This window comes from Mandrillus leucophaeus, unplaced genomic scaffold (assembly GCF_000951045.1).
Source record: "Mandrillus leucophaeus isolate KB7577 unplaced genomic scaffold, Mleu.le_1.0 Scaffold842, whole genome shotgun sequence".
Classification (NCBI taxonomy): domain Eukaryota; kingdom Metazoa; phylum Chordata; class Mammalia; order Primates; family Cercopithecidae; genus Mandrillus; species Mandrillus leucophaeus.
Window position 1 is genome coordinate 282599 of NW_012109164.1, and position 23977 is coordinate 306575.

The 23977-nt window shown below is 45.9% G+C and overlaps 8 non-coding genes across 8 annotated transcripts; 5 read left to right on the top strand and 3 right to left on the bottom strand.

Moving 5' to 3' along the window:
- The first annotated feature begins 504 nt into the window (after nucleotides 1-504).
- Nucleotides 505-577, top strand: TRNAF-GAA. Its single transcript has one exon. It is a non-coding gene; the product is annotated as a tRNA-Phe (tRNA).
- A 5905-nt stretch (nucleotides 578-6482) lies between these two features.
- On the top strand, nucleotides 6483-6555 carry TRNAK-UUU. Its single transcript has one exon. It is a non-coding gene; the product is annotated as a tRNA-Lys (tRNA).
- A 2784-nt stretch (nucleotides 6556-9339) lies between these two features.
- Nucleotides 9340-9412, top strand: TRNAF-GAA. Its single transcript has one exon. It is a non-coding gene; the product is annotated as a tRNA-Phe (tRNA).
- Nucleotides 9413-10415: 1003 nt separating this feature from the next.
- TRNAK-UUU lies at nucleotides 10416-10488 on the bottom strand. The gene has a single exon. It is a non-coding gene; the product is annotated as a tRNA-Lys (tRNA).
- Nucleotides 10489-13412: 2924 nt separating this feature from the next.
- Nucleotides 13413-13495, bottom strand: TRNAL-UAA. The gene has a single exon. It is a non-coding gene; the product is annotated as a tRNA-Leu (tRNA).
- A 376-nt stretch (nucleotides 13496-13871) lies between these two features.
- On the bottom strand, nucleotides 13872-13957 carry TRNAR-UCU. Its single transcript is given in 2 exon segments — nucleotides 13872-13907; nucleotides 13921-13957. It is a non-coding gene; the product is annotated as a tRNA-Arg (tRNA).
- Nucleotides 13958-14191: 234 nt separating this feature from the next.
- TRNAV-UAC lies at nucleotides 14192-14264 on the top strand. The gene has a single exon. It is a non-coding gene; the product is annotated as a tRNA-Val (tRNA).
- Nucleotides 14265-14557: 293 nt separating this feature from the next.
- Nucleotides 14558-14630, top strand: TRNAV-UAC. Its single transcript has one exon. It is a non-coding gene; the product is annotated as a tRNA-Val (tRNA).
- Nucleotides 14631-23977: the final 9347 nt, after the last annotated feature.

Below are 23977 nucleotides of genomic sequence, written 5' to 3' on the forward strand. Positions count from 1 at the left end.
CCTGGATTTCAATCTGAAGATATCTGTAAAAATCATAATGTTCATATATATCTACCTTGCAAAATCTGCCTTTGCACAAGAACAACAAATATATTTTAAAAATTAATTGCAGTATTGTTTTTAATAATGAGATATAGAAAAACGTAAAAAAGCCGATAATTGTTAGTTTGATTACATAGATTACATTATAACCATACAATCCAATACTGGTAAACGTGGATTAAAAAGCACGATAGGTCTACAAAACTGCCATGAAACAAGTCCATAAAAACATATTTTTAAATGAAAAAAGCGAATTGCAGGGAACTTAAAAAACAAAAAAACAAAAAAACCCCTGAGAAAAGTGATTTATCACTTCTAATTTGTAAACAAGGGCCTTGCCTTATCACCTTTGTAACATTTGTAAAATGCCTACCTCTAGCTGAATCCATATAATCTGTTACCATGAACAAATACTATTTTATTATAATTTTGTAGAAAAAAAGAAAAAGTTATTCTAATACAGCCGAAATAGCTCAGTTGGGAGAGCGTTAGACTGAAGATCTAAAGGTCCCTGGTTCGATCCCGGGTTTCGGCAGGGCTTCCGTTTTAGGCGTTAGTCATCACTACGTGTGATTTCTGCACAGTCAACAGGTCACTACATGTGATTTCTGCACAGTCAACAGGGTCAACACCCTGTGGGATCTCGGGCTGGAGCAGTTAAGGGAATACTGACTGACTCATCGGCATTTTCCTGTGGGAGGGAGGATACTGGGGACATATGTCCTACCTTTTAAACTGCCCAGTACGAAGTTATACCTCTGCCCTGACTTGAGGCCTGGTTTGAGCCGAGCTCTCCCGGAGCACTGCGCACAGCTCGCTTTCTTGAGCAACCCTGTTCCCCCGCACCCCGCTTCTCTTCTTTCAGGTAATAGGCAGCCGTGGGCGCTGCAACCTTTCTCTCAGTGTCAGGGGGCGGGAGCTCTCGGCCTGCGCCGCCTCCGTCGCCTGCTTGGTCGCGGGCACGCCGGGAATGGTGACAGCCCGGCCCCCTCTTGGCCAAAGAAGTTCTCGAAAGCGTTAGGCGCACGGGCTTCGTCCAGCTGTTTTAACCACAAGGGCCGGGGCCGGGCGCACTGGCTCACGCCTGTAATCCCAGCACTTTGGGAAGCCGAGATGGACGAATTACTTGAGGTCAGGTGTTCCAGACCAGCCTGGCCAACACGGTGAAACCCTGTCTTTAAAAAAGAAAACAAAAACAATAGCAATGATCCCAGAACAGCTCTTGGTTGGGGTGGGAGACAGGGATCAGAAGTCCTTTCTGGTTTAAATCTACACTAGGGTCAGGAGACCAAATACAAGACGTCCAATTAATTTCTCTCTCTCTCTTTCTTGACAAAGTCTTGCTCCCTGGAGTGCAGTGTCGGGATCTCAGCTCATTGTAACCTCCACCTCGGGTTCAAGTGATTCTCCTGCCTCAGCCACCCCGAGTAGCTGGGATTACAGGTGCCTGCCATCACGCCCGGCTAATTTTTATATTTTTGGTAGAGACAGGGTTTCACCATGTTGGCCAGGCTGGTCCCGAACTCCTGACCTCAGGTCATCCGCCAGCCTCAGCCTCCCAAAGTGTTGGGATTACAGGCGTGAGCCACTGAACCTGGCCAAAATTTGAATTTCAGAGAAACAACAAATACTTTTGAGTATAAACATGTCCCAAATATTGCATGGAACATACAAAGTATATATCTGTTGTTTCTGTGAAACTGGATTTAATGGGATGTCCTGTATTTTTATGTGCCAAATTGCAAGTCACTTGTGCATCCTATCCTCGCACCCCTCTGAACTCGATGCACCACCCTCTCCGCCCCAGCAAAGATATCCAGACACTGTATGCAGGAAGAACTGGATTTCAGAGGACACCGCTGGATCTTCAACACCTGGCAGTTTACAAAATAGGTTTGTATCCATTGGCTAATTTGTTATCAACGCCAATAGAGAAGCTCCTGGCAGAGATCACCCGGAAACACCCCGGGAATCGGCCATCCCATCTGTCTCTAGGCTTCCAGAGTTGTCCACCCTGGTCCGGCATGGGGGTGGATGTCAGTGGAACTCGGAGGATCTGGATTGAATTCCGGTAGAAAGCCTCATTAAGATGATGAACCACAGCTGGGCACAGTGTCGCACGCCTGTAATCCCAGCACTTTGGGAGGCTAAGGCGGGCGGATCACCTGAGGTCGGGAGTTCAAGACCAGCCTGACCAACATGGAGAAACCCCGTCTCTACTAAATATACAAAATTAACTGGGCGCGGTGGCGCATGCCAGTCATCCCACCGACTCGGGAGGCTGAGGTAGGAGAATTGCTTGAACCCAGGAGGCAGAGGTTGCCGTGAGCCAAGATTGCGCCATTGCACTCCAGCATGGGCAGCAAGAGCGAAACTCCATCTAAACAAAAAAAAAAAAAAAAAAGAAGATGAGCCACTGAGCCACTCCACTCAAGGCAAGGCAATGGAACAACACGCTTAGGGGGTGCCTTCTTTTTAGCCAGGCTGGACCATGGAGAGAGGGAGGAAGGAGATCCATGTGTCACATTCTAAGAACTCGCAGTGTGGTAAAAGGCAAAATGAAACCAGCCATATGGTTTTTAGGCCTATTTATACCCCTGTCCCCTTTCTGTTAATGTTTGCCAATATGCTATCTGATATGGGGCTTCACCCCCAAAATCATTGAGTTCCTGGGTGGAAAGATATATTTTGATGAGAGGCTCTTGAAAATTCAATGATGAGCAATAAGAAGAAACCCCAAGTGATCATCTAACAGACTAGAGAATTAAACTTTTCATGAGGTTTGGTCGAACACCATTCTAGATGTTACTAGGAAGGTGTTTTTGGTTTGTTGGTTTCTTTTGAGACAGGTTCTTGTTCTGTTGCTCAGGGGTGGGGTGCAGTGGCGCCATCACAGTTCACTGCAACCTCGACCTCTTGGGCCTCAAGTCATTCTTTGGCCTCAGCCTCCCGAGTAGCTGGGACTACAGGTACGCACCATCACGTCCAGCTAATTGTTTGTATTTTTGGTATTGAGACGGGGTTTCGCCATGTTGCCCAGGCTGGTCTCGAACTCAGGAGCTCAAGTGATCCACCTGCCCTCGGCCTTCCAAAGTGCTGAGACTACAGGTGTGAGTCACAGCCCCTGGCAATGACGGTGTTTTTTACACATGATTAACATTTAAATCAGTAGACTCCAGGTAAAGAAGATTACCCTTCGTAATGTGCCTCGTTAAAACAGCTGAAGCCTTTAAGAGCAAAGACTGGCGTTTCTGAAGAAGGAATTCTCCTAAAAACTTTGCTATAGGCCGGGCACGGTGGCTCACGCCTGTAATCCCAGCATTTTGGGAGGCCGAGGCGGGCTGACCACCTGAGGTCAGGAGTTCAAGACCAGCCTGGCCAACATGGTGAAATCCCGTCTCTACTAAAAATACAAAAATTAGCCCGGCATGGTGACGCATGCCTGTAATCCTAGCTACTTGGGAGGCTGAGGCAGAATAATCGCTTGAACCTGAGAGGTGGAGGTTACAGTGAGCCGAGATTGTGCCACTGCACTCCAGCCTGGGCAACAGAGCAAGATTCCATCTCAAACAGAAACAAACAAAAAAAAACTTTGGTGTAGAAAACCTGCTTTCCTGAGTCTCCAGCTTACTGCCCTGCTGAATTTATTTATTTATTTATTTACTTTTTTTGAGAGAGAGTCCTGTTCTGTCACCCAGGCTGGAGTGCAGTGGCGTGATCTGGGCTTACTGCAACCTCTGCCTCCTGGGTTCCAGAGATTCTCCTGCCTCAGCCTCCCAAGTAGCTGGAATTACAGGTGTGTGCCACCATGCCTGGCTAATTTTTGTATTTTTAGTAGAGATGGGGTTTTACCATTTTGGCCAGGCTGGTCTGGAACTCCTGACCTCAGGTCATCCACCCGCCTCGGTCTCCCAAAGTGTTGGGATTACAGGCATGAGCCACCGCACCTGGCCTGCCCTGCTGAATTTAAACTCAAGATGGCAACCTTAACTCTTATCTAAATTTTCAAACTGTTAGTCTGCCCTACAGGTTTTGGGTTTGCTGACCCCCACAATGTGTGAACCAAGCTCTTAAAATAATCTGTCTCTACCTCTGTTTCTATCTGTCTCTGTCCTATTGGTTCCATTTCTTTGGAGAACCTGACAACATGCTTTAAAGTGTTATTTACACACAGGTAAGAGTGAAGAATGAGATTGTTACTATTGCTCTGAGCAAAAGCCAACCGCCTTGGGACCAAAAGTGGGAGGCATATTCCTAGGAAATGTTGGGCCTAGCCTTTGCCCTAAAAAGCCTGTCTGGTTTTCAGCCTGAAGAGGAGAGGGGGAATCCTGGTGAGAAGTATTTGGAATTCAAGCTCAGAGAAGACCACTCGGTATCTCTGGCTGAATCACATTTCCTGCATGCCTGCACACTCCTACTCACCTTTCAAGGCACAGTTCTAATGCCTTTTCCACCCCTACGAGGTGCTACTCTGCCTTCCTTCTAGTCATTCCTCTGGGTTACCAAAGGTCTTGTATATTTCTCTGTTAAAGCATTGATTAAAGGCCATCTCGCTCACTGCAACCTCCATTTCCCGGGTTCAAGTGATTCTCCTGCCTCAGCCTCCCGAGTAGCTGGGACTACAGGCGGGCGCCACCGCACTCGGCTAATTTTTGTATTTTTTGATAGAGACCAGGTCTCATCATGTTGGCCAGGCTAGTCTCAAACTCCTGACCTCAAGTGATTGGCCCGCCTCGGCCTCCAAAGCGCTGGGATTACAGGCGTGAACCACTGCTTTGGCCAAGCTGCATTCTCAAAGGTGTAAAGGGTAGCAGTATATACCACCCCAAAATATGCCACTCTGGCCTAAAGATTATTTTGCGCTAAAGGCAATTGGGAAGAAGCTGATTGAAATAAAGCTCCGTAGCCTCCCCCTATCTGCCTAAAAGCAGGATATATATTTACAAAGGCATTCTTCCTCCCTTCTCTACCAGGAAGGACAAAAGTTGATAACCTCAGACAACTTTAGACCCTTAACAGCTTGGAGACGGGACCAGCGGAGTATATTTAACAAGCTTTAGGAACCTGCATTTATCTACCTAAAATTAATTTCCCACATATTTGCTTTCCCACAGTTTGCTGTCCCTGGAGACCCGAGGTCCTTTTCTTTTTTTTGTTTTCTTTTTTTCTTTGAGACAGAGTCTCGCTCTGTCTCAAAGCATGCAGGCTGGAGTACAGTGGCACGATCTGCCCCCCGGGTTCAAGCGATTCTCCTTCCTAAGCCTCCTGCGTAGCTGGGATTACAGGCGCGCGCCACCACGCCCGGCTAATTTTTGTATTTTTAGTAGAGACAGGGTTTCACCACATGTTGGTCAGGCTGGTCTCGAACTCCTGATCTCAGGTCATCCGCCCGCCTCGGCCTCCCAAAGTGCTGGGATTACAGGAGTGAGCCACCGCGCCCTCCCTTTAAGGTCCTTTTCCTTTGTATTGTCACTTCTCCAAAAACGTGGTGTTCTTCGTTGACGATGCTGTATAAAATGGAGTTCTCAGTCACACCTTTGGAATTACTCATTCCCTGGGTATGTCCACACGTTAATACACTTCTGTTTGTTTTTGTCTTCATTCTGTCTGTTGTTACAGGAGTCCGGCTGATAACTCAAACTGGTAGAGGGAAGATTATTTTTCCCTCTCTACAGGTGCTTGGAGTCAACGAGGGGAAAGGAGTTCAAAGGAAGGTGACATTTCAGTTAGCGATGGGACAGCACGTGCGAGGCCTAGAGAACTGAAAGTTCTTGATGTCTGTGGGCAGAAAATAGCTGCGTGTAGAGGGAAGAAGTGGGAGGGGCGGGTCGGCTCGCGCGCTGCGACTGAGCTGCGCGTGCGTCGAGGCCGGGGCCGTGGGGGCGGGATGGGCTCGGAGCGCGCTCACCGGATCGCCGGAGGGCTGTGGTTGCCACCCGTCATCTCTTTTCAGCTAATGTGCTTCGCGCTACATTTTGGAGGTGGGCACCTGGGATGGGGGAAAGGAATCACGAAGTGGCGTCTTCTCGGAAGGGGCAGCCTGATGTCTTTAAACACAGAACTGTGGTCTCTGACCAGATGCGCTTTGGGTTCAGGGCTAAGACACGCGTAGGCGGTGCATACAGTTCAATTCGTGGGCGGCTTTTTCTCTCCCCTGCTCGGTTTTGCAGAACTGAGGGTTCGCGTTTGCCAAGCAGTCTCTAAACATAAGGAGAGCGTGCTTTATTTAACAATCTGTATTCAGCTGCCAAAGAACAAGCTAATCACCCTTCTTCCCCACGCCCGACTTCGCCTCCTCCCAGTCCTCGCAGGATTTCTGCCTCGGAATTGGATTGGATCACACACAAAAGAGCCCAGTAACTCGTCCATCGCCCTGCCCATTAGTTCGCAGCATAATGATAACACAGTCTTCATTAATGGAAGCAAAAACTCTTCCGTGAGCCCGGATAGCTCAGTCGGTAGAGCATCAGACTTTTAATCTGAGGGTCCAGGGTTCAAGTCCCTGTTCGGGCGGCTTTAATTTTTCTTCATTAAAAGAATGAGAACCAATTTTAGGGTCTTTTGTTTGTTAACCCACTGCAAAAGAAGGCAATCAAGTCCTGGATTGTGTAAACTGCGACCCCAATCGCTTATGGGAGGGTAAACCTGGGGCCCCTGTGGGGATAGGCCTTTGTGCAGAGGTATACGGGAAACTTCCAGTCCATCGCTTTGGGGGCTGCAATAGGCAGATTATTCTGTAGTCAGCCGCTGAGCTGCTGTATCCCAACAGCGGATTTATCAAAGGACCGGCCCCCAGCCCCCGCAGTGACAGCCTCTCTTCGCTCACCTGTGACGGCTCCTGCTGACCTTCCCTCTTGGGTTCTCTCTGATTGGGTGCCTGAGGAATATGGTTGGGATCCTGCACCTTCCTAGCCCTCCTTACTACCTTAGGAAAGAGTTTTCTGTATCATAAAAAGGAAGAGATGATCATCTAGAAACTGAAGCCCCAAACAGAGCCATTTCCCTCGTTAAAACAGGTCAAATCCACCCCCGACTCCCCTCTCAAAAATGTGATCTGAACACAGGAAGAAGTTGAGGTGGAGACAGCAGCTTCTGTTGGTGGGAGAAGGAGGGTGCATATTAAGAGACAGCGTATTCAAGGGACCGAAATGGGAAAAATGAAACGTTAGTTCTCCCCTACTACAAATTAAAAAGGGAAACAAGTAATCCCAGCACTTTGGGAGACCGAGGCGGGCGAATCACAAGGTCAGGAGTTGGAGAACAGCCTGGTCAATATGGTGAAGCTCCGCCTGTAGTAAAAATACAAAAAAATTAGCTGGGCGTGGTGGCTGGCGCCTGTAATCCCAGCTACTCGGAAAGCTGAGGCAGGATAATCACTTGAACCCGGGAGGCGGAGGTTGCCGTGAGCCGAGATCACGCCGCTGCACTCCAGCCGGGGCGACAGTGATGGACTCCGTTTCAAAGAAAAAAAAAAAAAAAAAGGCGGGGTGTGGGAGAAACATCCGGCTCCTGCAGAGGTTTTTGAAATGTAAGGTAATCAAGGTGAGCTAATTTTCCCTGTGAGGTGAAAGGACCGGTTGCATCCTTTGCTTGGCTAATGATGGAGCCTTCCTGGCTTCAGCCAGGCAACAGAAGAAAGTCGGTCTTGATCTCCTCATTGACAGGATGGGGATGTGGGCTGAACGTGTAAGAGGCTGCCCTCTTACCTGGTGGACTATGGTGCCCAGTGAGTCCTGATTAGTGGAGAAAGGCCAGGATGGAGACAGCACCCAATCGTGAGGCAGGGCCTTCACCCTGCCCACAGGAATGCTCTACCGTGGTGCACACAGATCCCAGCATTACCTCCCCCTTCTCTAGAGCTCAGCTTCCCCTGCAGAAAGGGAATAATAATAGCTTCCATCTCATAAGCTTGTGATAATTAAATGGCATAACAATGCATGTACTGTGCTTAATAGCCTAAAAGCAAGCATTCAAAACACGGTAGCCATTATTATAATTATTGTTTTTATTTTATTTTCCTCTGAAAACCAAAAAACCTGCTAAACAAATTCTAAAAGAGCTGTAACACTGTTACCATAATTCTTAAAGGGTTTTCTATCTAGGGATGAAACAACAGATACATATTGTAATAGGAGAGGAACCATTACAAAGAAATGTGTGCCCAATATGCCCATATTCAGGTGACTTGAGTTGATTGGTATGTGCTGGAGGGACAGCGATCCTCGCTGCTCGTAGGAAGAGTGGGCTGGGTGGGCGAGTCGAGTTTCTTTATTGAGGAAAGTAAATCACGGGGGTCAGAAGGCATTCCAGGGAGAGAAACAGGTAAGTTTCTCGAATTTTTCTCCTTCTTCCGGAGGGAGTCCCTTCGAAAGCGATCAGTTCCACTTTTGGCTGTCTTGAAAAGAGGAATCTCTTTACTCCAACCAGTTTCTGAACGAGCAAGAACGGACCAGGGTGGGGCGAGAGGACAAGGGTGGAGAGCTTTGGGTTCCCCCAGTCTTTCCTCCTTTCCTTCCTCCAGTTCATTCCTTCTCCAGCCATGGTGTTCAGCCTTTGATGCTTTGGAGCCTCCCAAATAGTTCTGGGTGATTGGTGGCACATTAGTAACTCATTTAAAAATTTGTATATTATCATATCAATTAAAGGCAGGCGTGGGGGAGGACGGGATTGAATGCAACACTGCAGATTCCTGCTGGACACACAGTAGGTTCTTAGAAAGCGGCGGTTCTTACTCTTATTAGGGCTCTGGGAAGAGAGAAAGCATGAGAAAGGCAATACAATGTGGCCTAGGAAAAGGCAGAACGCGAAAGTTTCCTCACATGAAAGGAATTAATTTTCTCACTGATTGTTCTTAAAACCTCAGGGCTAAAAATAATACAGTTTGGAAGGTGAAATGAAGAACTAAAAGGCTGAAAGTGGGAGGAAACAGGATTTTTTTGTTTTTGTTTTTGAGACGGAGTTCCTCTCTTGTCGCCCAGGCTGGAGTGCAATGGCGCCATCCTGGCTCACTGCAACCTTCGCCTCTCTGGTTCAAGCGATCCTCCTGCCTCAGCCTCCTGAGTAGCTGGGATTACAGGCGCTTGCGACCACGCCCGGCTAATTTTTTTTGCATTTTTAGTAGAGACAGGGTTTCACCATACTGGCCAGTCTGGTCTCGAACTCCTGAGCTCTGGTGATCCGCCCGTCTCAACCTCCCAAAGCGCTAGCATTACAGACGTGACCCACTGCGCCCGGTTTCATCTTCTTCTTTTTTTTCTTTTAAATTTCCTTGACAGGGCGGGACGTTCTCATGTCCTTGCCGAAATAGCTCAGTTGGGAGAGCGTTAGACTGAAGATCTAAAGGTCCCTGGTTCGATCCCGGGTTTCGGCAGAGCTTTTGTTGGCTTAACCGCTTTGAACACACAGGGCTATAGTCCACTTCTTAGCCTCTCTGGAGGCTCGCCTCCCTCCCCAGTCCCCTTGCACGTTTGCACCTACGCCGTACACACCCAGAGACTGCTGTTCTCCTTGTCTCCTAAGCGGGCACCAACTAATGAGACGATAGTATTTAGTAAAGTGTAAGGATGCAAAGAATAAGCTTCTCAAGAAATCAGAAGTCAAAGTCATTATGAGGATGCATAATGAGCTTAAGCCTCTCAAAGGAATCAGAAGTCGTAGAGCGATTTCTTCCCAGTTCCGTAATCGCCCTATTTATACTATTGGATGTTAAATGGCAATACGTGGCACAAGATTTTTTATTGAGGTGACCAACACTCCTGTTTCACAGGAGGAAGGTCTTGGGTTTGATCACCAGTGTAGTCAGCTCTCTGGGCTGCACGTTTTTTTCATCGACTACAGACATGAGGACAGTGTCCAAAAGCATTAGTCTTTACCGCAAGAGACACAAGTCAGGGGCCCACCGGAGCATGAAGAATCTGGTGAAGGACTGTGTCCAGTTGTAGATGTAGGAATCTTGTGTCTTCACTTGTCTTCATCTGAAATATTTCTTGAATCTCAGTTTCCTCATCGCACTTTCAATAAAAGTGCCTGAAAACATTCCTCGGTGCCAAAAACTGCACAATTCTTGCCAAGAATATTGCTATTGTGACTCTGACGACAGGTGTGTTAATTGATCTGTTTTGAATATAAAATAAACGCAATTTAAAAGAAAGAATATCCTAAGACAAAGCAACGTATAAAGGTTGGAAAAGAAAAGCCTGATGTTGGAAGAGAAAGTTTCTTGGCACTTTCCACATGTTTCACTTTTTCCAGCAAAAACCCACTAGCAAGTTTTGGTTTCCCTCAAGGATGGGGCAACCCAAACGAATTTTGCATAACGCTCCTTTTGCTCAACCTCGCCCAAATCCATTTATGTTGGAAACTAAAATAGCATCCGCCCGAACAGGGACTTGAACCCTGGACCCTCAGATTAAAAGTCTGATGCTCTACCGACTGAGCTATCCGGGCCCCTAAAGAAACGCATTTGCCTAATCTATCCACGGGAAAGTAGGCCACGTGGCCACATTCTTTCCGCGATTACAATTCTGAGTCTTTTTGCTGATTTCTTGAGAGGTGAACCTGCAAAATTGACATTGAGCAGCGGTTCAGCAAAATCGAGTCTTCATTTCTCCTTTTCTCCCATTACAGACAATAAAGACCCAAAAAGTAACCGCCTGCCTGACCTGCCCCGCGCCCTAAGGGGAATTTCCCACGAGGAAATCCCCCCAGATTTAAGGCATTTGAGCGGGCCTCCGGGTAAACAGCGGGATTTCTAATTCCGGTTTTGGTCTTTGAGGAGTCAGTCCTAGACTTTCTTGTGGGAGAAGCAGTGATGAAAAATTAGGTTTCCAATAATCGATTAGACATTTATTGTGTGCATACCGCACTCTCGGAACTAAGCAGGTACTGGGGCCGCAAAGACCAAGTCTTGGCCCTCAGTGGAACTGGAAGACGCGCAAAACAGAAGCCCCCAGTCACGCGCTTTGGTGGTGGGAGGCCAGCCTTTTCGGACACCGGAGGACTTGGTCGGCACCCGAAGTAAGAGCCAAGTTTTCCAGGGGTTGATCATGCCTGAACCGAGCTGTGGATAGCGACTGGGCACCTGAAGACTTGGAAAAAGAATTTCTAGCCGAGGGAATAGCAAATGGAAAATGACAATATTTACTAACCTTGGGCATCTGACCATTTAGCGGAAGCTTCCATTGAAAGATTTTGATCAGGCAAGCTACAGGATGGATTTTTATCTTTTTAGGGAGTCTGTTACCTTGGTAGCTGGGTCTCAGACGTACCTAATTAGTCAATTCTATAATTCGACCTGCTTCTTCATAAATTCTTTGCCTTCTCATTTCTTAAGGCATTGGATCCCTTCAAAGAGAATTCAGCCGGACGCGGTGGTTCACGCCTGTAATCTCAGCACTTTGGGAGGCCGAGCCGGCGGATCACGAGGTCAGGAGTTCGAGACCAGCCTGGCTAACAAGGTGAAACCCCGTCTCTACTAAAAATACATAATTAGCTGGGTGTGGTGGCACACACCTGTAGTCCCAGCTACTCGGGAGGCTGAGGCAGGAGAATGGCTTGTACCCGGGAGGCGGAGGCTACAGTGAGTCGGGATTGCCCCACTGCACTCCAGCCTGGGTGACAGTCCACTATGTGGGGGAAACGATAAGATTCCGATTTTTAAATAAAGAAATACATCAAGAGAACAATCGACAAAGGTTAAAAAGCCATATGGGAAGAGGTTATGTTAAGGAAAAAAAAAAAAAATGTGCCAAACAATGTGAATGGCATAATGCTTGTGAAGAAATTGAAATATTTGTGTATTATGTATATGAGAGTATATAAACATATATCCTTTAATACTACATATAGTTATATATAAATGTTCCTTGCATATACATAGAAGGTCTATAAAGATAGAAAACAACCTGTTAAAATGGCTACATCTTCAGGAATGGCAATGAAACCTATGAGAGGACGTTCTGATTTTTTTCTTTTTCTTTTCTTTTTTTTTCTTTTTGTCGCCCAGGCTGGAGTGCAGTGGCGCGACCTCGGCTCACTGCAACCTCCTCCTCTAGGGTTCAAACGATTCTCCTGCCTCAGCCTCCCCAGCAGCTGGGACTACAGGTGCCCACCACCATGACCGGCTAATTTTTGTATTTTTAGTAGAGACGGGGTTTCACCATGTTGGCCAGGCTGGTCTGGAACTCCTGACCTCACGTGATCCGCTTGCCACGGCCCAGCAAAGTGCTGTGAAAAATATGATTTGTTATTAATAAAATATTCCATGCTTCTGGGATGGCATAGGTGGCACCTTAGATCAAAGCTTCCTTTGAAGTTTCTCTATAAAGAGCCAGAAGAGAAGGGTTAAATCACACACTTCCTCCTCTGGGGGACTCCCTCCATGCCTCATTGCTTTGGATGGGAGTTGCTGGTATTGAAAAATCACAAATTTGACAGGTACGGTTTTCACAAATGAAGATGCGGATCCCTACACATCAGATGGCCAGTCTCGGCTCAAGGAAGAAAACTAAAACCAGACCCCTTGGAAACCAGCTGCCTGTGCCTTGTGAGGTCAGTCCCACGGGTTATTAGCCTTTGGCCTGTTTCTTTCCAAACCTCTGAACCTCCACTTTTTTTTGAGACGGGAGTCTGGCTCTGTCGCTTAGGCTGGAGTGCAATGGCGCGATCTTACCTCACTGCAACCTCCGCCTCAAGCGGTTCTCTTTCCTCGGCCTCCTGAGTAGCTAAGATTAAAGGCACACGCCACCATGCCCAGCGAAGTTTTGTATTTTTAGTAGAGACGGAGTTTCACCATGTTGGCCAGGCTTGTCTCGAACTCCTGACCTCGCGATCCGCCCGCCTCGGCCTCCCAAAGTGCTGTGATTACAGGCGTAAACCACCGCGCCCAGCTGTCTGCTTGTTTTTAACCCATATTTTTCTTCTGTCACTTTGTCATGTAAGTGGTATTGGGCAGTGGTCTTGATTGTAAGGCTCTTGTATTTTTTGTTGTTTTACTTAAAAAGAAAAGAAAAGAAAACCTGCCTGCATCACCACAACCCCAGTGTTTAGAACAGTAGGTGGCACGTAATAGGAACTCAAGTAATAACTGTCGACTCGGAGTGAACGTTTTTGCAGCACAATGGGTCTCTCTCTGTGTGCTCCCTCACCCCCATGTAGTATAGCTGGACCCAGACGTTTTCTTTTCTTTCTTTCTTTTTTTCAGACGTTTTCTTTCTACTTTTCAAAATATAAACTATGAAGCTGTCGCCATGTTTAAGGTTTCTGGCAAAATGATATTAACTATAGTTATTATTATCTGGACGCCTAAGATTGCAAAATGGATTGCCAAGGATTAGGAAAAAAGGTTTTTGCTCGGAAAAACAACTAACCTTTACCAGAAGTGGGGTTCGAACCCACGCGGATATGAATCCATTGGATCTTAAGTCCAACGCCTTAACCACTCGGCCATTCTGGTAATTGACGAAACGACGGTTTATTTTAAGGCAACTCGGGTAACACTAGGCGACTAAAGTTTCAGAACAATTTAAAATTACTTTTATTCCTGATATAAAAGAATAATATGGGAGAAATAACTTGGTAACTTTGATTACCTTTCCCTAATTTCTTTATCTCGTCATCAGAAACTGGGGCCACATAAAAGTGAAGGAGAAAAGGTTCGATAGAGGAGTGGGATTCTTAACGCCTTCTAGTGAAGGGACATAACCAGGAACTGCAATTAGCTGCAATTCACATCCTTCTGGAAATTTTAAATGGTAGATGTTTTTCGTTTCATCTATTTTATATCCATTCCCTCTGCCTAATTTTCCGTTTGCCCTCCTTCAAACAAAAAGCGACTCTGGTGGGACTCGAACCCACAACCTTTGAATTTCTCTAATTATCTAGAAGTCCAATGCGCTATCCATTGCGCCACAGAGCCAGACACGTATGATCTCTCCGCGATGAACACATCAGGGGAGGCACTTTCTTTCCACGAGTGTGAAACCTTTGCCTCTAAGGAGAGTGTGGATAGGAATTACACTGGAAAATCTGTAATCCTTGTGTAAATTTGTCTCTCTGTTCACGATCGCTGAGCAGTAAATCCATTTCGGTCCATGTTGTTAACATGTCTTTATGCAGAATTACTAAATCCACACGTCAAAACCCTGCACGCGGTTCCATAGTGTAGCGGTTATCACGTCTGCTTTACACGCAGAAGGTCCTGGGTTCGAGCCCCAGTGGAACCACGGCATGGTAACCAATTTTTTTTTTTTTTCTTTTCTTTCCTTTCTCTAAAATGCTTAGTATTAACATTTTGCGAGCCCAATCTTGGGTTTTGCTTCAGGAAGCTGGAGACGCAGACATTTCTACAATGTTTCTGCGCGGTCGTCTTCCTTTGAACACTGGAAAATGAGGAGTCCTTTTGAAAGTTTTTCTCTGTGCACGATCGCCGGATGTCAAGTCCACATAACCATTTTCCGGTGCTAAAACGTCTTTTGGAACAGTTATTAAATTCTGGAGAAAGCGTTGGCTCCTGTGAGGTTCCATAGTGTAGTGGTTATCACGTCTGCTTTACACGCAGAAGGTCCTGGGTTCGAGCCCCAGTGGAACCACGGGGTATTACCTTGTGTTTTGTGAGCCAGGTGTTGGGTTTTACACCAGGAAGCTGGCGACGCACCTGTGTTTCACGGGTTTTCTGCGGCTTACTCCCCGCCTGCTGCACCAGCTGGGTTCCTCTTAGCGCGAGGCGCGGAGTCGGCCTCCGAGGCTGCCCCCGTGTGGCGCCTCTCTGGAGGTGCAGGCGGCTCCGCTCCACGGAGGCATCGCGCACCCCTGCGCCTGCGCCTTTCCACTGCCTGGCCAGCCGGCTTCTGGGTTCCTGGGTGTTGCACCTTGGCTCACCTACCTTCTTCTAAGCCTTGCTTGGGCCATCTCTAAAAATTGCTACCACTAAGTCGAAGGACATCACGAAGGCCGCGCCCTGTTTGCTGATTACCTCCAAGTTCACTGCCCTCATACTGCATTTATTTAAATTAAAAATGCTTTTTGAGGCCGGGCGCAGTGGCTCACGCCGGTAATCCCAGCACTTTGGGAGGCCGAGGCGGGCGGATCACGAGGTCAGGAGATGGTGTCCATCTTGGCTAACACGGTGAAACCCCGTCTCTACTAAAAATACAAAAAAATTAGCCGGGCGTGGTGGCGGGAGCCTGTGGTCCCAGCTACTCTACTCGGGAGGCTGAGGCAGGAGAATGGTGTGAACCCGGGAGGCGGAGCTTGCAGTGAGCCGAGATAGTGCCTCTGCACTCTAGCCTGGGCGACAGAGCGAGGCTCCGTCTCAAAAAAAAAAAAAAAAAAAAAGCTTGTGAAAAAATTGATCATGCACAGAATTCAGAATTCCCCATGTATTTCACAGTGATGTCTCCGTCCCATCTTTCAACCATTAGCTGTTTCTTTTGTGACCCTTCAGAAAACGTCTATGCATTCACCAGTATACATGTACATTTACTTTATAAGCCACTTGACGCTTTTTGTACAAAGGTAACACACATAGGTACCGCTCCCATTTCCTCAACAATATTCTGAAAATCTTCCTATTTCGTTCATACATCTTGGCTTATCCTTTTACTTCCTGTGTTTGGATATATCACAGTTCTTTATGCCTTTTGATGAACACTTAAATTGCATCTAGTCTTAGGAACAAGGCTGAGCAGATTTCCTTGTTTCTTGGTTTTAGATAGGGCAATATGTAAAATAATCCTAGCAAAACCTTGAACAGGCACTTACATGGGTAGCTAATTTGATGTTCACCATGACTCTAGTATTATTTATCCCGTTTTACAGACGAGGAAGAGGAAGCATAGTGAGGTTAAGAAATGGCCCAGGGTTACACCCCTGGTCAGGGACAGAACACAGTACCAACCCAAGCAAGAAGAGGGTTGCCTTTTTGTCTTAGAAATTTAACTGATGGCTGGGCGCTGTGGCTCACACCTGTAATCCCAGCACTTTGGCAGGCCAATGTGGAAGTATGGCTTGAACCCAGGATTTCAAAACCAGCTTGGGCAAAAAAGCGAGACGCCTTCCGCAAACCCGTCCCACCAACCTCCCTGCTGTCCCCACCAAACCCGCCACAGCTCCTTTCAAAACAGTTTGTATCAAATTACACTCACACCAATATGAAAGCCTTTGTTCTTCCTGTCTCTCTCAAATGAAAATAATTGAATTTTGAGTCAGCTAGAAATGGTATGTGTGTTTTATTGTGAGTTAGGTTGAACGTTTTTCATGTACTTAAAAGCTTCCTTTCTTCCTTCCATCTGTTCACCCCTTTTGTTCAATTTTCTAATATATATATTCTGTTAATTTGTGTTTAAATTGGTTTTTAGGCCTGGCACGGTGGCTCATGCCTGTAATCCCAGCACTTTGGGAGGTCGAGGAGGGTGGATCATGAGGTCAAGAGATCGAGACCATCCTGGCCAACATGGTGAAACCCTGTCTCTACTAAAAATACAAAAATTAACTTGGTGTGGTGGCACGTACCTGTAGTCCCAGCTACTCAGGAGGCTGAGGCAGGAGAATCATTTGAACCTGGGAGCTGGAGGTTGCGGTGAGCCGAGATCGGGCCACTGTACTCCAGCCTGGCGACACAGCGAGACTCCGTCTCTAAATAAATAAATAAATAAATAAATAAATAGGTTTTTAGGTGCTCTTTGTAAATTCAGATTTAGGATATATTTTGCAAATGTATCCAGACTTGCCATTTATCTTTTGATTCTATTTTTGATATTCTGTGCGATGCAGAAAGTAAACATTTTTATGAAGTCAATTTCATCATCTTTTTGGGGGTGGGTGCGGGAGAGGGGCTTTTAACATTTCCTGCCTAGAAAATACTTCCTCACTTTGAAATTATACTTCAAAAATTATGCTATATTTTCTCCTGATTGTTGTACGCTTAAACGTTTTCTAATGTTTCAACCTTTTGTCAGAGGCCTGGGAACCAGAGCAACTCCATCTCGAATAGGGGCTGGGTAAAATAGGGCTGAGACCTACTGGGCTGTATTCCTGGGAGATGAAGGCATTCTAAATCATAGGATGAGCTAGGAGGTTGGCACAAGATACAGGTCAAAAAGACTTTTCTGATAAAACAGGTTGTGGTAAAGAAGCCGGCCAAAACGCACCAAACCAGGATGGTCAGGAGAGTGACCTCTGGTGTCCTCACTGCTCATTATATGCTAATTATACTGCATTAACATGTTAAAAGACACTCCCACCAGCACCATGACAGTTTACAGATGCCATGGCAATGTCAGGAAGTTATCCTATATGGTCTAAAAAGATGAGGAACTCTCCGTTCTGGGAATTGTCCCTGACTTTCCCAGAAAACTCATGAATAATCCACCCCTCGTTTAGCATGTAATCAGGAAATGACCATAAAGATGGACAGCCAGCAGCCCTAGTGGGCTGCTCTGCCTATGGAGTAGTGATTCTTTATTCCTTTGCTTTTTTTTTCTTTTTGTTTTTTCTGTTTGTTTTTGGTTACGGAGTCTTGCTTTGTCGCCCAGGCTGGAGTGCAGTGGTGCAATCTCGACTCACTGTAACCTCCACCTCCTGAGTTCAAGTGATTCTCCTGCCTCAGCCTCCTCAGTAGCTGAGACTACAGGCATGTGCCACCACACCAGGCTAATTTTTGTATTTTTAGTAGAGACAGGGTTTCACCATGTTGGTCAGGCCGGTCTCAAACTCCTGACCTCGTGATCCACCCGCCTCGGCCTCCCAAAATGCTGGGGTTACAGGTGTAAGCCACCGTGCCCGGCCAACGCCTGACTAATTTAAAAAATTTTTTATAGAGACAGAGTCTCGCTATGTTGCCCACCGTGGTCTCAACTTCTGGGCTCAGGCAACCCTCTTGCCTCAGCTTCTCAGAGTGCTGGGATTACAGCCATGAGCCACCACACTTAGTTTGTTATTTATTTTTATTTATTTCTCTCTCCTACTCCCAGGTATTCTTAAAGAAAAGATTATCACAAGAGAAGAGACAGACTGGGCTTAACTCCAAATGTGGTAGAGACAGCTGGGAATTTACAGCCAAGGAGCAGAATTGGGGTGGGGTGGGGTCAGTGGATGGAAAATTAGGAACAGGAGACATCCAGGGTAAGGGGATTCTGGGTACACTGAATTAACAGGATTCTTGCTGAGGGTGGACCAGGGTGATCAGATATCAAGGGTCAGAGGGATTCTTGATACATTGAATTAGCAGGATACTTAATAAACCTGGACTATCTGCAAGCTGAGGATGGAACTGAGGCCAAAGTCTAGGCCTAGTGGAGAAGAGGGCTCAGAGAAGCCTGACTGGTGTTTGGTTAAGGACGGAATGTGTCAGTGCTCCAGCTGGTCCCCATTCTGTGATTGGCATGTGGTTCATGCATATCCAATTAAATGTGTTTCTGAGAAAAAGACCTTTTTAATATTTAAAAAATTGATCTTTCTTGTGAAGTAAATTTAATTCAACCTCTTTTGTAATTTATTTATTTATTTTTTTTGAGAGGGAGTTCTTGCTCTGTCATCCAGGCTGGAGTGCAGTGACGCAATCTTGGCTCACTGCAACTTCTGCCTCCCGGGTTCAAGCAATTCTCTGCCTCAGCCTCCCAAGTAGCAGGAGTTCCAGACCAGCTTGGGTAACATGATGAAACTCCGTCTCTACTAAAATACAAAAAATTAGCTGGGTATGGTGGTGTGCACCTGTAGCTCCAGCTACTCAGGAGGCTGAAGAACAAGAATTGCTTGCACCTGGGAGGCGGAGGTTGCACTGAGCCGACATTGTGCCACTGCCCTCCAGCCTGGGTGACAGAGTGAGACCACTGTCTCAAAACAAAACAAAACAAAACAAAAGATATTAACTTTTAAAAAGTAGATAAGTCAAAGGATAAAACAATTAGAGTACAAAGTAAAGAAACACTCTTTTTAACTTTTGTTGCCAAACATCACTTCTTGTAAATCCTAATTTAACTCCTCCTGCTTTCCACTCCGTTTTAAAAAGAACATTTAAAATAAATACCACTTTGGGTACTGACAGGCTTCTGGATGTGTCCTGTGTTTTGCAAACTGCCTAAAATGAAATAGCCCCCTGCTTTGTTAAGGTATAACTTACGCACTGTAAACTGCACATATTTCAAGGATATAACTGGATGAGTTTTGACACAGACACACTTAAACACACACACCTGTGAAACTGACACTACAATTAGGGTAATGAGTATCTCCATTATCCCCTAAACCTCATGCTCCTGAGAACTGCAGAACTCTTGGCATATAGCTCCGTCCAAACCCCTGAACTAGACCAAACTCTCACATGGCTTCTAGCATGAGGCTGTGTCCTTAGAATGACCCCAGCCCCCCATTAAATGCCTGCCTGAGTAAGCTCAATACTACCAGGAGAATTTACGGTTTGTTTTACCCAAACCCTGATGATAGGCCCCTGACCTCCCTTACTTACAACATTTACAAAAAAGGGCTTATGATTGTGAGCATGTATCTCTTAGAACTCAGAAATGCCTTTCTTAAGGACCTGGGAGCCATTCCTTTGAAACGTAATCATCAAAAAGGATGAAGCCTCTGTCTTCCAGTCTCTGTGGGAGGGTGGAATCCTAACTTGGATAATTGCCAGCTAACAGACACAGCTGGCCTCACTGCATTGCTACTGATGAACCGTTTGCAATTTTTCACTTCTCTGACTCTACTGAGACCTCACACTCGCCCATTCTTCATTCATTCTCCCTGTAAAATGCTCGAACCACCTCTGCACAAATCACAGTGGAGCCCAGCTCATTCCCCTACTGTCAGTAGTTACTGAATAAAATCTGTTTTTGCCGCTTTAACTAATGTCCTGCTGTGTGTATCTTTGACGTGCCTTTGTACACCTTCCCTCCATGTTCTGCCCATACTGAGGCCAATGTCTGGTCCTGCTGCAAACCACTGACCTCTCTGGATTTCACAGTACTTTAGCTCTCATTGTTTCATCAGAGCACAACTCCTACTCAGTTAACTTACCTCCTATGATCTTCCCTTTGAAGTTCAAGCAACACAAAGCGAATTTTCTAGGCTGACTCCCAATTAACTATTAATCCATCAATAACTCAGAGAATGTCATCATTTTCAAACATTTTTAGTTTTTAAAAGGCCAGGTATTTTCTTCAGAGTAAGTATTTAAAAGTATTAAGAAAAATCAGAACACAAGATAATGCATACAAGTTTTTTTTGTTTTTTTTTTTTTCCTTTTGTGTTGAACTATAATTAGAAATAATGGGGTATAGAGAAAAGACACTTGGAGGTCATGAATTTTGGATGCCAACCTTGCTACCTTCATAGAGCAATGGTGGAATATTTATGTTTTCAAACTCCTGCCTCAGCCTTCCAAAGCAGTGGGATTACAGGCATGAGCCACTGTACCTAGTCACGAGAAAGATTTTTAACAAAGTGTGGAAAGAAGGGAGGTCTTTGTTAGCTTGGAGTTAGCTATAACGTTCAAAGATTTAGAAATTCCCAAATGTAAAGAAGGAGCAAGCAGGATGAAATAGTCAGTTTTCCGCATCTTAAATCACAGCGGAGGGCTCCTGTCCCCAGGGACTTCTGTTAGAAGGAAGCAACCTGTTAGTACCCCTGAGGCTCAAGGGCCTCTTCTTGCCATTCCGGGATCCAGTGGAAAACGCCATCTCACCCCTGCAGATGCCATTCTGAATGTAAATGAGGTTTGTTTGTTAAACAGATTACTTGGCACCAATATATTCACAGGTCCGATTTGTCTAGAAATAAAACTTTCGTTTTGAATGTGGTGTATGCAGCACTTCACTGATACCTATATTATGAAATTCTAAAAAGATGAAATCTATGACAGACCCATATTAGTACATTTGACTCAGGCCCAGAGGTGCCAGTTCTGAGAAGACCTTGGTCTGGCTGAAGGATTAAAATTGGATTTCTCATGAGGCTAACGGAGCTTAAGCCTTGTAGCCCCTTATTTGTGGGGCCCAAGGCCCTGGGAAGACCCCTAGCAATATGCTCACATGGTCACATGTTTTGTAGAGCTTGGAATAGTAAAATATTATAACCACAATCAGCTAGGGCTCCTGTTTCTACTCGGACCTCCCTTCCATCACAGTTCTTATTCTGGTGGCTTTAGAGAGGTCACAGGCATTTTGTGGATCTTGTTAAGGTGAGGTTGGGTTAGGATACACTTATTTTGGATCTAGCAGCATGCATTTATGTGATTTGTAGTCACTTCTGTACATTAACATCAAGATTTTCATAGGTCAGTAAATGATAGAAGTAGGATTAAAATGGAGTTTGACATTCATATGCTTAACAGTTAATCAATAAGCCTTGGATACCTTTACTTGAAGGTATGCTAATGTCTTCCCAGTCAACTTCCAGCGTTTGACCCCAGTTCCTACCTTCCTACCTGGCTCCAACACTTTCCGTTCCTTTCTTGGTTTTTCTTTTTTTTTTTTGATTGCTGCCCTGCCCATACAGTGCTCTCCTTCCAAACTGAACTTTGCTGGACAGTGTCTGTGCCCCTGCTCTTCCTCGGCCCCAGATGGCCTCAACCAATTATATTTATGCTGGTCCTTATTCCATTTTTATTACTTTAAATTGAAATATTAGCAACAGGCCAGGCGCAGTGGCGCAGACCTGTAACCCTAGCACTTGGGGAGGCCGAGGTGGGTGAATCACTTGAGTCAGGAGTTTGAGACCAGCCTGGCCAACATGGTGAAACCTCGTCTGTACTAAAAATCTAAAAATACAAAAATTAGCTGGTTATGGTGGCAGGTGCCTGTAATCCCAGCTTCTCCAGAGCCTGAGGCAGGAGAATCGCTTGATCCCGGGATGCAGAGGTTGCAGAGAGCCAAGATCATGCCACTGCTCTCCAGCCTGGGTGACAGAGCGAAACTCCGTTTAAAACAACAAGAAGAAGGCCGGGCGCGGTGGCTCACGCCTGTAATCCCAGCACTGTGGGAGGCCGAGGTGGGCGGATCACGAGGTCAGGAGATCGAGACCACCCTGGCTAACACGGTGAAACCCTTTCTCTACTAAAAAATACAAAAATTAGCCGGGCGTGGTGGCGCATGCTTGTAGTCTCGGCTGAGGCAGGAGAATCGCTTGAACCCAGGAGGCGGAGGTTGCAGTGAGCCGAGATTATGCCACTGCACTCCAGCCTGGGCAACAGAGTGAGACTCCATCTCAAAACAAACAAACAAACAAAACGACAACAAAATGCAATACCAGCATCAAGGAAGGTAAAATAAAACTGAAAACAAGAAAGATATTGATGACTAAGGGGTTGATGAGTATCATCAGTTCATGTAGTGTTTAGGATTATTCAGTGCTCTCTGGCTGGGCTCCGTGGCTTACACCTGTAATACTAGCACTTTGGGAGGCCAAGGCAGGCAGATTGCTTGTGGCCAGGAGTTCGAGACCAGCCTGACCAACATGGCGAAACCCTCTCTCTAGTAAAAAAAAAAAAGTACAAAAATTACCCAGGCGTGGTGGTACACGCCTGTAATCCCAGCTACTCAGGAGGCTGAGGCAGGAGAGTTGTTTGAACCTGGGAGGCAGTGTTTCAGTGAGCTGAGATCGTGTCACTGCACTCCAGCTTGGGCAACAGAGTCTGGATCCAGCTGAAAACTAATTTGTGTCTATATTAGCATTTTCATACGTGGGGAAAGATATCCAATATTGGAAAATAATTCAGAACATTTTTGAGTGGTGGAAATAGAACACAGGGAATGTCAATCAGCAAAGAAGAGAACATTGATTTCATTTTTGTTTAACTTTTATTTTAGGTTCAGCGGGTACATGTGTAGGCTTGTTACATGAGTAAATTATGTGCTGCTGGGGTTTGGTGTACAAATGATTTTGTCACCCAGATAGTGAGCATAGTACCTAATAGGTAGTTTTATGACCCTCATACTCTTCCCACCCTCCTCCCCTCAAGTAGGCCCCAGTGTCTATTGTTCCCATCTTTGTGTCCATGTGTAAATCAATGGTTAGCTTTCACGTATAAGTGAGAACATATGGTATTTGATTTTTTGTTCCTGCATTAATTTGCTTAGGATCATGGCCTCCAGCTGCATCCATGTTACTGTAAAGGACAATAATTCATTTTTTAAAATGGCTGCATAGTACTCCATGGTATATAATGTATCACATTTTCTTCATCCAGTCCACCATTGGTGGGCACCTAGGCTCATTCCTTGTCTTTGCTACTGCGAACATACAGGTGCATGTGTCTTTTTGGTAGAATAATTTATTTTCTTTTGGGTATATACCCAGCAATGGGATTGCTGTGTCAAATGGTAGTTTTGGAGAACATTCATTGCTAAAAGAGCTTCTGCATTAATAAAACTTGTTTACAACAAGCCCATGAAAAGTTTGGGATTAAGTGAGAGTTGCCTTCTATGACAATTGTCTTCTTGGGCACTCTACCCTAATGTTCTATCTCATGGGACCCCGTCCTTCTAGTCTACTGTCATCCTAATCCCAGGGTTTACTCTGATCATTTCGCTCTTCCTTTAAGTTAAGAAAAAATTTCCCCCATCTCCTTCATTCTGGTTTGGTTCTCTGTGTGTTCTAAGGGTCTAGTCATATTTCCAGCAAACTTTTTCTTTTTTTTTGAGACAGGGTCTTACTCTTTCGCCCAGGCGCGAGTGCAGTGGGGCATTCATGGCTCACTGCACCCTTGACTTCCCCGGGCTCAAGTGATCCTCCCACCTCAGCCTCCTGAGTAGCTAGAACTACAGGCGTGTGCCACCATCCTCTGGTAATTTTTATATTTTTTGTAGAGATGGGGTTTTTCTATGTTGCCCAGGCTGGTCTGAAACTCCTGAGCTCAAGCAATCCACCCTCCCCGACCTCCCAAGGTGCCGGGATTACAGGCATGAGCCACCGCACCCAGCCCTGTTGCAAACATTTT